Source organism: Larus michahellis, chromosome 1, assembly GCF_964199755.1.
Source record: "Larus michahellis chromosome 1, bLarMic1.1, whole genome shotgun sequence".
In the NCBI taxonomy this organism is placed as follows: domain Eukaryota; kingdom Metazoa; phylum Chordata; class Aves; order Charadriiformes; family Laridae; genus Larus; species Larus michahellis.
Window position 1 is genome coordinate 58,061,586 of NC_133896.1, and position 11,911 is coordinate 58,073,496.

Sequence of the window (11,911 nt, forward strand, 5' to 3'; positions counted from 1 at the left end):
GTGGGAGCCGATGACTGGTGCTGGGAAGAACAGCCACTGACTCCAGTACTTTCTTTCCCCCAATGACTGTAGGACCATCTACCCCAACACTTAAGAGCTCTCTCCCAGCCCTCCATCTCCTTTTACATCCTCTCTCCTTAACTCTTCCCACAGCAAAGTCGACCTGTCCAGGCTCCTCGTCCCAGAGATGTCAAAGCTCACGAAACTCTAATGATACGTCTCTTTTAAAAGCCCAGTCCAACGAGATTGCAAACCTTCCCCAGCCCCTTCCTCTGCCGTGATCTCACTGCCATCAGTTGAAGTGGTGGGTGCTGAGCACCAAGCATGCCCTCTGTTGTTTGACTTCCAGGTGTCTCTTGGGATGGGTATTTGGACTCCCCTGTACCCCTTTGCAGGCATGCCTAAGCCTTATAGTGTCTATCTCAGCAATATTATCAGCCTAGTTTTGCTGAAAGTGGAACTCACACCATACAGTTAAATCTCTGTCCCATTGTAGACAGGACTTCCCTCCTTTTGCTCCAAAAGTCCTGACTTCAAATGCACTGAATAATCACTAAGCAACACAGATATTTCTGTTACACTCCAGTCTGAGGCGTAAATTCCCTTTCTTCATCTTCAATCAGATTTAATTTGGGACCCTCCAACCCTCCCGCCCCAAAGTCCATAACATCCAAAATAACCCTTCACACAGGATGGTGACCACAACTCCAATTCCCAGGCATGCTCAGGCTTTGGAGACATTCCAGTTCAGATCCTTACAGCTCAGCACCATTTCTAGCTACTGCATGCCACCTCTCCTTAGACCAACCTTTAGCAAAAGCCTTCTGCATTAAGCTTCCAAGATGTTGGCTGTCAACACGCAGACATGAAAACCAGCCTCCCACCTCCCTCCCCCTTCCTTCCCCGCCTCTGTATCATACACAGAGTCTCTTGGGCTCCTGCCACGTGGAGCTAATCCCATAAAGACAATCTAGCTATCACTGACAGATGGATATTGATCACCTGCCTTCACAGGGACCCCCCGCAAGTAGCGTAATTTCCCAGTATATTCCCCCACGCCCTGACCCTGAACCATTTCATTGCCAAGACATCACACAGTGCTCCTAAAATCAACCTACCTTCTCTCTTTCCCTCTAGTGAACTAGACCATTTCTTTCTTACAAGAAATAAAAGCAGCCATGAGTCCTTCCAGGGAAAGATGTTTTCCTCTCCTCCCCCCTCCACCTACATGGCATGAATCTTAGGGTATATTTCACAGGTTTGATTTGAAGGAAGTTTCTTACCGCTGGCAGAATCTGCCTCCGCGCCCTCTCTGCTCATTCGGTGAGTGACACTAATCAGTGGTGTGGGAGGCAGGGACAATATCAAGCACCGAGGTGATTGACAAGTCTCTCTCAGAATGTACATGTACCCCAATAGGTATGTGAGGGTGAAATAAAGTGAATCCAGCAATCTCTTTGTATCATTGCCCATTGCTGGCTGCGGTTCTTCATTGAAATTAATGGTTCACTGAGTAGAGAAAAATAAGCAAAACAAAATTTCCCCCCAAAAGCGCTACTTAGTGAAGGTCTTAGGGTTTGTTTTTTTTTTTTTTTCCCCCCTCCCCTGTTAAATGAGCAAACGTCTCCATATTAATCACAGTATGTAATCAACATGAAAAATCGGGTCCTGCTGGGCAGGGAAAGATACTTTGAATTATCTCAGCAGGAGAGCTGGTACTAATTTACTGAGAATTTAAGATGAATGAAGTCGAAGGTTTGTAACTTGACTTCCAACTACATTTAGGCTTTTTGCATAGCGTCAGCAGGGCAACGTGAATTCACGTGAGACCCTTGAAGCATGGTTAGAATCAGCAACCTAGTCCTGTATAACCTGCCCTCATGCCTCATTTTCTTTTCTTTTTGAGCAGCCTTCCTTCCTTCCTTCCTCCCCACCACATATTTTTTTCCCACGCCGGACACCTAGGTGTAGAAATGTGCTGGTGTTTCTCTGCAGTACCTTCCAAAAGGGTGAGTTTTATGCCCGTTTATTTCCATTACTTTGCCAGTGGGACATTTTGTAAGCAGAGATAGAGCTGAAGGAAGCAGCCCCAGCTCTGTTTATCGAAGCAACGTGAAGGATGATGTTTCACACTATAAGCAGGTTACATCAGAGGTATTTCCAAACCCTGTAACCTTTTCTGCCCTGATTCTTGAGTGGTACTGTAGGCTACAGGTGTACTAGAAAATTAAATGTGGGATCTTTCTCAGGCACCAAAATCAACTGGAATGGAAAGGTCTGCATTCACTCCATTAAATCTCATTACTCTCCAGAAGTGGGTGGCTGCCTGCAAATTCTTTGTGAAGAATTGTTCCTGGCCTGGGCTTAATCACGAACTGCTTGAGGGAATTGTATGGGAGGACACCTCCTTTGTCCTGGTCAAAACTGTGACAGGGAATGTACAAACAATGTAACAGAATGGGTGATTCAGTTCTGGAGTCTGGAAACACAACCTGACACCGCTTAATTTATTAATATAGACATGGCCTTTGTGTATTTGATTTTTTTAAACCTTCTAACACAACTGCCACCTTTCTTCTGTGTTGGGGTGACAATGGACCAGAGAAGAAAAGAAGATGGAGGCAGCGGAAGCCCTGCTGGAGGGGAGCAAAAAACAGCAGCAGGCAGGAATCTCCCATACAGTATCTCCCTCTCTGCAGGGCAGAGCCTCGTGCTGCTTCACTTCCTAGCAGGAGGACCCTAGAGACTGTAATTGCCCAAGTGGGAAACTGTCCCAGCTTTCTTGGTGGCTTCTGTTTCTTAGTCTCCCCCTGCCTGAACGTGCATGTGCTGTTTCTGTGAAGAGGCAGGAGGTGGGAAGCTGCATTACCCAGGCTGGAGGAGGAAGTCAAGACTTCTGGCCAAGGATTGGACCTGTACTTCCAACAGATAGATTGCCACTTTAACCACTGCTCAGCTTCTCAAGTTCTCTGGTCAGATATAAAAGAGCAAGTCTTTGGGTTTCCAAGGACTTTAGTCTTTGGTTTTCCAAGGACTTTAGTCTTTGGACTATATAGTTTCCAGTGACTTTGGTTAATACTCAAGATCAACACCTCCAGCTTTTTGGGCTTGCATCAGATTACATGCTAGTACGAGCTCAACCTGTCAACATGTTATCACATCTAATTTGGAGACACAGGCACTTGTGATACCTCACATGTGCTGGTGCTTTCACATCAACCCAGCAAGTCACAGGCCATTGGTGCCCAGCTACTACTGCTGGCCTGATGTCAATCCCCAGACCCCAGGAATAGCACTACTGGTCAGTTAGTTAAAGGGGACATCTGACGTACTCATCTCCTTAGACATTTTTTTGTTCATCTGAGTTTGCTTCCCAAAGTCTCCTTTTTTTTTCTCAGAATCATTTCTGCTTGAGTTGAAACTAAAGCCAAGCCTTTCCTCGCCTTGCCTCTCCTCGCCTTGCCTCTCCTCTCCTTGCCTCGCCTCTCCTCTCCTTGCCTTGCCTTGCCTTGCCTTGCCTTGCCTTGCCTTGCCTTCCCTTCCCTTCCCTTCCCTTCCCTTGCCTTCCCTTCCCTTCCCTTTCTCCTCCTGAGAAAGAGAGTGAAGCCTGCAGACAGCCAGAGCCGGACTGCAGGAGCACAGTGCTGGAATGCCTCTCCTGGGTCATGGTGTCCATTTCCTGACTGCAACAGCCTATCATGTCACACAGACTCCTTCATAATGCGTCAAACTTATCTTTAAAAATAGTCAGGCTTCTTGTCTCTGGCCTCTAGAGCAGAGGCAGAAAACGAAACTTTTAAAACTATCCGAAAGAAACATTTCCTGTCCTCAGGACAGACTTCACCCAATGATGGCTCTGTCGGATTCATTTTTCCCCAGTTCCTGCACACTTTCTTGTGCATTCTCTTCTCTCCCACTTCCAGGCTCCAGAAAGTAAATTAACTCTAGCTGTTTTGGGGAACCTGAAGACTGACTTTTGCCACCTCTTGGCCTGACCTTTTTGATATACTCAGCTACTCCCTCCCTGCCCCTTCTGGCAAACAGGCAGGCAAGTGCATCCCACCACAGAGCAGTTTCTGGCTAAGTGCCCATGTTCAGCTGGAGTTATGTCAAGGCATGGGCCACTTTGACATTTCCTGTCACAGTGGACAACTGTTGGATGAATTGTCATGCGTCAGGCCTTTGTGAGGTTGTGACCTTGCTGGCATGGTGTCAAAGAGCGATGTGTCCCTAAAGTTACCCTGCTAGCTTGTTAGTGTGGTGCCAACATACTCTGGTCCCTCTGAGGCTACTGACCCCAAAGCTGTGGACTCAGCTGTGCTTTTCTGTAAGCACCCCAGGACCAAGCTGTTTTAACAGGGCATAGTTTATTCAGTAAGCCTTGCATAACTGGCCTTGCATAGCACTGCAAAGCTGCCACAGTGCTCTCCTTTTGACTTCTCACTTTTGAAGTTAAACTAATTATGGCTGGCTGTACACTTATTTCTGCGATGGTGTGTGGCTATGCACCACAATGGACTTGTTGGAGCATGCCATGCATCTCTTGGAGCATACCACGAGTGCCTTTTAGGGTATTCACCCAGGTTTCCTCTCTGCAGACAAAAAAAGTGTGGGTGACTCTCACAGGCCTGATATGGGACACGGATAGCATAAGCAGTGTAGCATGGAAATTCAGAAAGACTTCTGTAATCTAGGTACTCTTTACAGTACAGCTTCTAATGCTTTGCCTGGCACTAATACTTACTTTGGTGAAGAAGGGCAAACCAGGGGAAGACCCTCAGTTCTGGCAGTCATTTGTCACTCTCTGTATTGTTGCCATGACATGAAATGACATCTGATGGCTTTGTGAGATGGGACACAACACATTGCAGAGAAGAGTCACTGTGCCACGTGTATAAAAAGCCCTTGACTCCTCAGCCATGTCCTTAGAAGTGCCAGAATGGAATAGGCTCTGGAAACTCCATCTGTGGAGACCCTGGTAGCAGCCTTGAGCATTTGTGCAATGTCATGGGCTAAAAGCCATCAAGAAGGCACCAACACGGCACTGCAGTATGCACCAATATGCTGCTGGTGAGGACAATTGGAGCACAAGGGCTGACGTGCAAAATGGGGAGTACGTGGCAGTATAGACACAGCTCAACAGAGCCATTTGTTTTCCTTTGATTGTGGCTAAGCACAAAAAAGAGGAAGCTTTCACCTGAAGTTTAGGAGGGCTAGAAATAGCAGGTGCTATCTTTCCCTGTCTGGACTTTTTGTGAAAAGCTGGAGGGGAACAGAAGAGGACAGGACCATTCTAGAGAAGAATAGCAGCTGACACAAGACTTAGAGCTGATTTAGAGATAATTTTCCCACTCACTTGCTAATGCTGTTCTTCCTACAGCCTCGAGGTCTTGGAGGACCCCACATGCCTCTAGTCAAAACCAAACTGTCTCTTTTATCTGTTCTTGCTTCAGATTTTCTGTTAACCGGTAAGGGAAAAGATAGAGGTAGGGAACACAGACCAAACCAAACCCAGATGGGGGCACAGATGACAGATTATTTTTGGGCGCTCAGTGTCTTTTGCTTTAATTCCTGGTTGAAAACAAGATACCATGGGAAAAAAAATGCAAAAACATTTCATTCTGGAATACATTCCTTTTCTCAGTTCTTTTAAGAAACAGCAAGCTTCTCTCTCTTTTTTTTAGTGTAAATGAGTGGGAAAGCAGAAGGGCCTCTCAGACAGTTCTTGTTTTGCTAAGAAAACCTTCACTACTCAAGCAACTCTCATGCAAAATCATTTATCTTTTCAGTTTTCTCTTTCAGTGGAAATTTGGTTCAGAACAACGTTTTCTCCTGATAAATCTCAGTCCTTAAATGCTCCCTTTTCAGGCAACAATTTTGATAAAGTTGAGAAAGTGCTTAAGCCTAAGCTCATCTCATTTTCAAAAGTCAATTCAGAGTCAGAAGTGTCATGGAAAATCAGCAAAACTCAAGGATCCTTAATTAATGAGGTGCTTTTAGACACTGTCCTCTTTGGCAGAATTCTTGTCTGACAAGAGAAAATGCACTACAGGAGATGTGTCAAGTCCCAAGAAGAAGGGATAGAAAACATCCCTAAGGCTCTCCTTACTACCAAGGGCGTTCACTTCTTATGCACCTGCTCGCTGTCTAGGACAGTAAAATGTCCTGTTGCTGCTGGGGTGCTCTCCATCATCTGGGCTTTGTATCATCTGGGAGGGCTTTACCATCCATCTTTCTCCAATGATCATGCTGTGGAGGGAGGAAATAAAGTTTTAGGATACTGTGAACTGTTTTGCCAAAGCCTGTGCCAGAGGTATTCCCCTCTGGGAGATCAAGGACAAGTAACAGCTCTTGCATGGGCTACAGCAGTACAAGGGGGCCACTGAGGAAAATCTCGATCCGCTCCATGCTTTTTCACTGCTTTCAACTTTAAATTCCTTGAGTGGCTATTTCTTCTGTTCCATCACTTTGTATTTCAGAGGTAGGTAGACACCCTGCTTCTAGCAGTGTATGACCCATTTCTTTCCCCTGAGATCCATGGGAGGTCCCAGCATGGCTCAAAGACAAGAGGGGAGCAGACTCCCCTTGAGGCATCACCCGGTCACTAAAGGACAGGGCAGTCAGCAGGCCTTTGCCATGACTTGGCAAAGCCAGCACGGCTGCCTCACTTCCTCGCACTGCCCAGATTCAGGTTTCATGACAGCCATGTATAAGGCAGCTCCGCTGCTCGTCACAGGACACAGTTCGGAGTTAGATCTGAAGTACCAAGAGCCACAGCTGGCTTGGGGCTTGCACAACCACAGGACTACCAACATAGCACGAAGGTGTTACCTAAGCGATCTCTCATTGGCAAGGCTGGTAGGAACCACCGCAAGGAACCCATGCAGGAATAATAAAGAATTCACCCATCCCATGAGCATTTTGGAAACAGTGCATAACGCTTACATCTGCTTTCTCCGTTTCAGTAAGTCCAGCTGAAGGAAGAGCACTGCTAAATTATACTAGGTCTTGGTGCTTCTACTACCACAATGTAGTAGTTACAAGGTCTCTACAGAAATAATTGGCTCTGAGATGTTAATCAGGAAAGTAGTGGACTAATATTGCAGATTCTGCCCTGGCCTTTGCGTACATTGGGACTTTCTGTTTGTTGTGCATTTGTGTATTGTCTGGTATAATTGGGTCCTGATCTATGGGCAGGGCCCCATAATACAAATAAATACTACAATGACTAATGACAGACCTTGTGTAACTGCCCCAAACTCGACAAAAGTTGCAAGCAGTCTGAGTCAGTACCATTGTGTAAGGGGATAATTTCTGCTTTGGCAGTGTTGTGGCCAGCTGGAATTGTTCTCTCTGATAATTGCCAATCTGGATTTCTCCCAGATGGCAGCATCTCATAAAGAGTATCTGAGAAGAGCTCTGGTCCGCTGTCTAAAAAGGCTCCATGAGAGAGCTGTTCGTCTCTGTCACCCCTTATCCATTGCCTCAGGCAACTCTCCTGTCAATTTGCAGAACAAGTCTTTGCTCTGTGTTTATTTTTCCTTTTTATTTTATTTCTTTTTAGAAACTTGTATTTATTACCTTGGCAATGAGCCATCCAGCAAGGAACAAACTGTTTTGTGACAGAAAAGATGAGACATTCTGCCCTGGACCAGCCAAAAGCTATGCCACTGATCTTCCCTATGCCATCCTCTAACCCCCCAGGTTGTGTTTAATAAGGCTGTGTTTCCCTGAGGCACTCATTTCTCCAGCAGAGAGAGTGAAAGGAGAGGTTGTGCTGTGCATCCACCCAAGGGTGCCTGAGCAAAAACCTTTCTGCATCACACTGCCGTTTAGCACACAGGTATGTAGTGATTGAAGAGCAGGGGGTAGCCAGTGTGTTATTTTAGTCCTGAGGCTCCTGGGACTTGCCAGCTCAGTGGATGCTGAGGAGAACAAGACTGTAAGTAGTGCAAAAATTGGGGATTATGCAAAATGTAATTGCCCTCCTGTGTCGCTGGCACTGCAGCAGCTCAGCTCCTGATTGAGGTGGTATTTGTTTTCGGTCTGCCTCTTCACCTTTTAACGTGTTTATCCATCATTGCGGTACCCAAGTGCCTCGCAATCTAGAAGGTGTTTATCCTCTCTCAGCTCTCCTGTGAGTGCTATTGGTCCTCTATCAGGGATGGGAAACCGAAATGCTGATTTATGTAAAGAGTTTAGAACCTGGTGGTGCTGTTCCTATGGGCTGTTAGACCTCTGACTTGAAGAGTAAGACAGAAACCCGTGGTACCTAACACCCAGTTATTTTAGCAACCTTATTTTAACTCTGAAGATCCTGGGAGCTTTGCAAAGACATTGAGGAACTAGGTGGGATCCGTCACAGCACTGGTGTTAGTGGGGTCTGAAATGCAAGCTCTGGTTCCACTGCTGGGAGTGTGCCTCTTGTGTTTCTCTTTTGCTTTGGTTCCCAGACTAACACAGAAAGACCACAAGTCCCAGTTTAATACAGTTGTGCAATTTCCCAGATAAGGTCTCAGTGTGTGAAGGAATTGTTTCTTGGAACCAGAAATTTCTTGCCCCTTTCCCCCAGCTTCTCATCACTAAAACTGTAGAAGTTATTGTCCTTTCTTTCCTCTTTTTTTAAAAATTTTTATTTTTTTTTAACTTCAAAGTATGGACTTAAGACATATTGCTAAAAGCAATCTAAAATGTTCAGTGCTCTCATGTGTGAATTGGTGCTCTATGCTAACTCCTGAAAGACAAATGCTTGTGAGAGGACACTCTATTTAAATAAATACAGTCCACATGAAATTCCTACTTCAAGAGCCTGGAGGGAAGGAATGGTCTGGAGAGAGGGAGTTTGCTTCCTTCTAGGTCAGAGTGATGTGAGGACATATTCAAGTTGATTTTTTTTTTTCATTTGTATTCTTTTACTTTGCTGCAAGATATCCTGAAACTCAGTGACCTCATCCCTCCTTGTTTTCATGTTTAATCTGAACTAATCTTAGTTATCCATCCCAGCCAAAGCACAGGACACATTTGCATAAATCTTTCATCAAATACTTCTGAACAATAAACAAATGCGCAAGAAACTGTTCATGGACAATTCACCAAAGGAGCTGTTTGCTGCAAACAGTCCAGGGATCTTTGTGGAAATGGTCTAAAAAGCAGGGTCTGACGTAAGAAGTCCTGTCTCTACTGTCAGTGGTCTGGCTGGAGGGGACCAGTGAACTACCAACCCTCCACTTGGGGGGTTGGAAGCATGGAGTGAGGACAGGCAATCTGAAGAAATTCCTTTGAAGCAGTCTTGGGATCAGGCTCCATCACAGAAAAAAGTATGGGGATCAAAATAACCTACTGGCTCAGCCACTCTATCCCACTGCCAACACCAAGTTACCCCCGTTGGCTATGTAGATTTCAGTGTTTTTCCCAGTGTTTTCCAAATGTGACTTTCATGACATCTCTTAGAAAATTTGCCAATTGATTCCACTGCCCTAAAGTCTGCCCTGCTCTTTTGCTTATGGTTTCCTGCTTAATACTCTTGTTCCCACTGAGATATTCCACTGTCCAACTCTAAATAAAGTCCTATCTCAGTTGTCATCTCTACCTCTTAAACACATCTAGGGTTTTCAGCCAGCCTCTCTCAGACTTTGTTTACCTACATGGCACAGAGTTATTCCTTTCAGACTTTTCTTAAGGCTTACTCAAGTTTAGGCTCATATCCCTCTAGGCTCATAAAATGTTTTTTCTTGCTAGTCCTTGGCCTCCTTCCAAACTGTCAATAACTTTCTAGGAACATGATGCCTGGGACTCAGGGCGGTTCTGCATGCTATGGATGACCAGTGATGGTAGGGGCAAGGAAAGGTCTTTGGCTGATGTTGTCATGAGAGCAAATGGAAATGTTCCTCTGGGAAGTCTCAGGCTCTGACCATACCAGATGTCGGTCTATAAAGACACAGGGAAGAAAGAAGTTGGGCAACGCTCATAGCTCTAGCCAGACCTGAGTACAGAAGCTGGGTTGTGTATTCCCCGTGTCAGGGACTGTGCCAGGAACAATGCCCCAGTTTACAACCACATCATGGAAATTACTTTCTTATCTGCATAGCCATCCCACAGCTTTACCAGATATATTGAGTGGTCTGTGATGTGGGTCTGGCTGGCGGTCTTTGTTTCTCCACATAACAGAAACTGAAGAGAGGAAAACTTCCCATGAGGACTCAGAGGTGAAAGATCTAGGGCAGAGCCACCGCTACTCATCTCCCCCCTGCAAATCCTCTGCTCTTTCTGAGTGCAGAAAAAAGGCTGTTGCTATAGAAACCAGTGGGGAAAATGTACATTATATCATGTTTTATATATTTTTGCAAGGAAAGCCTTTAATCTGAGCTTGCCACCGTGTATTTTTACAAAAACAGTAATGCTAATAAAATCCCTAAGAGTAACAGTGATTTCAAATCAAATCAAATAACCATCACTTACTTCAAAAACACCTGTGCCTGTAACCTTCTGCCCTAGCCGAGACACTGGGACAGGGCTAGCAAGGCACCCCACAATATGGTACATGACAGGAGGGTAAACATAAGGCAGCAAAAGGTGTGAGAAGTGGGGGGTGGGTCCTACACAGCGGTAAGTGGTGGTTAACATTTCAGGAAGGACAAAAAAGCGAAACAAAATGCGTTCAGATTTGCCTTGTGTGTAGAGAAGGATGAAATAAGGGTGAAAGCTTACACTCTAGCCTATCTTTTCTGTTCTTTACCCACCGAACCTTCTATTGCCATCCTACCATTGTGAGCCCCCTTCTGAAGCTCTTTTCTCTTCTGCTGCCCTTTTAAAAATTATCCCACCATTTCCTACCTGCCTTTATGATAATAACAAGCCCTTCAGCCTCCTAGACAATCAGACCTATTGCACCCTGGGGTCTCAAGGAGACAATGCTTTTTGTGAGGCTGCGCCATGAAAGCCTGTCTCTAGTGTTAGGCTGGCCTGGTGGCAGCAGTCCTCCTGGGGATCCTTCAGAACAGAAGCCTAAATCAGTCCTCTGGACATCAAAACAGGCTTTCTCTCTGCCCTTCCCACCCTCAATTTATTTTTTACTTATTTCACCATGACCGCTATTTCCTTCCTGATTTGTACTGACTCTGTGGCTTAATTAGATTTTTGTTATTATTTATAGTAGGTCCTATAATGTGTTGATTTCTAATTTCTTCAGGACAAGGACTTTCTTGCTGTCTTGAGCAATGTACAAAATAAATCTCAGCCCTGTCTTGTTCCAGGGGCTGTGATTGATCCTATGTCAGCTATATGCCCTTACTTGTTGGCCTGGAAGTAAGTACACAAAAAAACATCAGTGAGGCTTTGGGTCACTAATGCTACGTTTTTTATGCTGCAATATAGGACAAGGTAGCTACTGGAAGAAAGAAACTTAATTATGCTAGGTAAAACCAAATAAAGGTACAGCTGCTCGCAGCATCTTTGCCGGATGATCCCTTCCTCCAGACTTGCCCTTAGTCCAGTGCATTTTCATGACTTCTTGGGTTACTTACAGTAAGTGCTGTGTAGCTCCCTTGAATCCCAAGGGTGTGTGGGGGAAAGTCATTTCTCTTTCTGCTGCCTCTGAGGCCTGGCTATAGGTCTGCTCTTTGCTTCTTTCAGAGTCTCGCAGTTTCTGCACACATGTAATAGCCCTTCCCTGCACTGTTTTACAGCCAGACAAGTTCAGTAGTTATCAGGGAAGAAACAATTCCCTTTTCCTCTTCGCGCCTTACCTTATGCTCCTTGTGCAGACAGGTAGCCCTGCTCGCTGTTTTCCAGTCCCAGCCCTTTTGACAGAACATAATGGCTGCTAACTGTGAATAAACAATTGATACACATACTGTCTGCTTTAGGGGCTGTAAGCACTTCTAGAGCCCAAATAATATATGAATATTAATAG